The sequence below is a fragment of the Palaemon carinicauda genome, chromosome 23 (genome assembly GCF_036898095.1).
Source record: "Palaemon carinicauda isolate YSFRI2023 chromosome 23, ASM3689809v2, whole genome shotgun sequence".
Classification (NCBI taxonomy): Eukaryota; Metazoa; Arthropoda; class Malacostraca; order Decapoda; family Palaemonidae; genus Palaemon; species Palaemon carinicauda.
In genome coordinates, this window is record NC_090747.1 from 87,485,329 (window position 1) to 87,490,328 (window position 5,000).

Below are 5,000 nucleotides of genomic sequence, written 5' to 3' on the forward strand. Positions count from 1 at the left end.
CGCTTCACAGTCCTCAGCCATGTAGGACTGGATCTCTTAGCTCTTCTAGTGACTTTTGGAGCCCAGATAAAAGTTTGATGAACAAACCTCTCTTGGGGAGTGAGAAGAGCATGCCCAAACCACCTCCATCTACCCCTCACCATGATCTCGTCCACTTATGGCACTCGAGTAATCTATCTTATAATTTCATTTCTAATCCTGCCCTGCCATTTAACTGCCGATATCCTTCTGGGGGCTTAGGTCTCAAATCTACAAAATCTGTTGGATATTGTTTCATTGTCATACCACGACTCATCTCAATAAAGTAACACTAATGTCACTAAACTAACATATAGCCAGATTTTTATATGCAATTTCAGGCGATTTTATTTCCATATATTACTTAACCTAGCCATTCTGTTTTTTTTCTTTTTAATCTTCCATTAAACGCCAATTCTAAAGGCCCTGTATTAAAGATCATAGTTCCTAAATACTTAAATGATTCCACCTCATTAATCCCTTCTCCTTCTAATGATATTTCATCTTCCATATCATATTCCGTTCTCATCGTCTGTCTTTCTTCTATTCATCTAGAGCCCAACCTCATGTGATATTTCATACATTCTGGTAAGCAAGCTTTGCAAGTCCTGTGATGTTCTGATAATAAGAACAGCGTCATCACCACGCTCCAAGTTAGCTAATTTCCTGTTACCAATCCAGTTCAATCCTTCCCTACCATCCCTAACTGTTCTATACATTACAAAACCCATGAGAAGAATAAACAACCGAGGTGACAACACATTAACTTGAGTACTCCACTGTTCACAGGAAATTCATTTGATAGGACTCCACTAACATTAACATAATATATATATATATATATATATATATATATATATATATATATATATATATATATATATATATATATATATATATATATATATATAACATAAATCAGAAAAGTTCAAGGCCAATTCCCACCATTTCCTAAATGCAAATATATTTGCGCTCTTAGTGCCTTTTAATTATTAGTTGTGAAAGCAAGTGTGCCAAGTAATATCCTTTTCATCCCGTAATACTAAATTCTATATTAAATGAACAAAGTAAAAAAGCTTAATGTGATCGGTAAATTTATTATTGAAAAGCTACATCTAATTTGGATATTACTTTGAAGACGGCTCTTGCTTAGTAACAACTGCCATTTCAATTCAGTCTAAAATTTGTTTATTATTTGTATATTACTTTATGATATGAGGTCTAAATAAAAAACGCAGACAATACAAAGCATGCTGAATGAAAATAAAAATACATATATAATTGCAAGCTTTTACATATATAATCATATATCACATATCACACACACAACCACACACACACACACACATACATACATACATATATATATATATATATATATATATATATATATATATATATATATGTATATGTGTATATATATATATATATATATATACATACATATATATACTGTATATATATAATATATATATATACACATATATATCATAATCATTTGCTAATTCACAAAAAGAGACACAAAAGATCTGAATAATTACCGTCCAATAAGTTAACCCTCCATAATATACAAAATATTTGCAAAGATCCTATTAGGCCGAATAGAAAGACAGCTAGACTTTCATCAACCAAGAGAGGAGACAGGTTTAAGAAGCGGGTATTCAACAACTGACCATATCCATGTAAATAACCAGCTAATGGAAAAATCTACGGAGTATGACAAACCACTATGTGTGACATTTACAGATTATGAAAAAGCTTTTGATTCTGTCTAACATCAGCAGTAATGAAAGCCCTTAAAAAACAAGGAATAGATGAACCCTATGTTAGAACACTTCAAGATATCGGTTCATCAATCCTAAGATTACTTAAAGATAGGAGAAAATTTCGATTGAAAAGGGAGTTAGGCAGGGAGACCGGTTCTCTCCTCAATTATTAACAGCATGCCTAGAAGAAGCTTTTAAAAATCTAGAGTGGGAAAATGTAGTTAATAATATTAATGGGGGATACCGTAACATCTTATGATTTGGAGACGACATGGTTGTGATTAATGAATCATGTGAGGAATTACAAAAGATAATAGAAGATTTGAAGAGAAAAAGCAGAAAAGGACTGAAATTAAATAGGAGCAAAACTAGATAATGTTCAATAAAAGGCAGACACAGAAAATAAGAGTTATGGACAAGCGTCTAGATATTGCTAATGAATATACGTTCTTAGGACAGACAGTGTTTCCCCACGACACGAGACCGAAATTTAAGAAAAAAAAAAAAAGATAAGCATAGGGTGGATAGCATTTGGTAAACAAAATGAGATTATGTAAAATTAAAATGCCACTTTCTCTAACAAGAAAAGTATTTAATGAAATGGTCGTACCAGTATTAACTTGTGCATCAGGAAAGCCTTAGAACATGAGCTAGTTAAAACTCAAAGAGCTATAGAAAGCATAATGATAGGAATACCACATGAGGGACAGAAAAAGAGCAACTTGCATACGAGAGAAAACTAATGTAGAGGACATTCTAACATCATATAACATAAAGAAATGGACATGGGCACGACATATAATGAGAACGATAGACAAAAGATGGACATTAAGAATAACAGAATATGTCCTTGAGATTGTAAACGAAGCAGGGGAAGGAAGAGAAGACGATGGATTGACAAACTAATAAATTTTGCGGGCGTAAACTGGCACAGAAAGACCATAAACAGACGCAAGTGGAAGGACATGTCTGAGCCCTTTGTTCTGCAGTGGACTAGTTACGGGTGATGATGATGCGATGATATATATGATATATGATATATATGATAATTCTACCACTACCACTCAGGATTATCATTTATCTCAATTACCCAAAAATACTTATTAATAATAGCGAATTCAATCAATTTAGGGATAGCAGACGAAAGAGAAAATTTATTTTCCTTATGAGTTTCTGGTCGAACAAAGATTCGAATTTAAGCAAAGTCGAAAATATGAGAGAGAGAGAGAGAGAGAGAGAGAGAGAGAGAGAGAGAGAGAGAGAGAGAGAGAGAGAGAGAGAGAGAGAGAGAGAGAGAGAATATTGGTTTGTGTGTTTTTACCATACTCTCCCGTTCGGCTGTTGTGGCTACAGAAGACTCTTTTCTTACGATTTTCCAAAATTATGTGTGTGTGTGTGTGTGGTATTTCTTCTTGCTTTGTCCTTCCTTCATGCCCTGAGGCTCGGATCATCATTATAGAATTACACGGAATGCTTTCAAACAAGCCTGCATTTCACCAAAAATGACAGGTTGGTATTTTCTATTATTTCATCAGATTCTGATTCGCAGCGCTGGCATTGTTGCGGGTTAGGTCATGCCATGGAATAGGAACTCTTGGTTTTACATTTTAATGTCAGATTCTAGTTACTTGTATCAGTGAAAGATTCGATTCTTATAGACACTGCACCTTTTGCAGATGTTTGTGTACTGTATCTATCTATATATTTATTTAGTAATATATATACACTATATATATATATATATATATATATATATATATATATATGTATATATATATACACGCACGCACACACACACACACACACACACACACATATATATATATATATATATATATATATATATATATATATATATATATATATACACACATATATATACTGTATGAGTGTGCGCCTTTATGTAATATCACGAGCTAACTCGCTAAACATGAAATATATGCCAAGACCCATAAGGATGAAAAAAGTTATTATAGTTAGCACTTTCATCTAATTGACATCAACAAACTCACAGTGATACAAAAATGTAAATAAATTCTATTTGTATCCCTCTGGGGAAAGGTCCTTAATAACCTCATAGGAGTCGAATCAAAGAAGAGGGGATAACATTGTTAATGAGTTTCTCATTTTTCGCTTCTTGGCTTCATATAATTTCAAAAATATTTTGTGTGATAGTCTTAATATACAAATATATTGCCTGAATGTAACCATTTATTATTTTATGAAAATCAATGAGTGAGACCAGGACGTATATTGAAATATATATCCGTGCTAGACAGTATATCTTAACAATCCATGTTTGCCAACGGTTATACTCGTATATAGGGATGAGCAACCTGGTGGAGTAATGAGAACTTTGGGTGTGGAGGAAATGCCCTCCTAAATCTCGACGATGTCATTGGCAGCAGGGTGACGGATTGGGTTTAAGGCTATACACAAACTGTCTCTTCGGCTTTTACTCCTGATGCCTGGCGATTGATCTTACTGGAATTAGTATAGACCGGTAGAGGTCACTTGCCTTTGTTAGATAGGCACTGCGCATCACAAGGAACTGGTTATCCTTTAATGAATCTTGCCAATGAATCCTCTGAGGCCATTTGCGTCATTTGGCGTAGGAGGAGATGAGGATAAGGATAACGTAATCAAATCTTCAAAGCAATGATATTCAATGTTTTCGACGTCATGTGCTAATTATGAGTCCAAAAATTAATTTTTTCAAAATTAATTCTGAAAAAAAACGGCAGCAGAAAATGTGTAAAAACCGAGTGGATGCAAAATGCTCAATATTTCTCTCGCTTCGCTATGATACATTCTTGCCCAAACACCTAGAGTGACGCAGAAAGATTCCCTGGAAATCATTACCTATGTTCGGTGGCTGTTTCTCTCCCACCGCTTCTCCGTTTTCCCATATTCTCGTAATCACAAGTGTTGATCGAGATGAGTCTGGAACTTCTTTTATTCCTCCCTTCCCCTTTCATCTTTGTTTCAAACAAACCAAGAATATTGATTTACCCTGCCCATAATATTGGAAGAAAATGACTCCAGAGATAAAATGTTCCATAAAAAAAAAAAAAATTCCAAAAGCGCAAAGCACGTCTATGCATTTAAAAAAAAAAATTAATCAATTTAACTTGGATGAACTAAAATCTCTATTATTGTATGAAAAGGATAGCTTCTAACACAATGTCATGCGTAACTTGGGAGCAAATGTAAAGC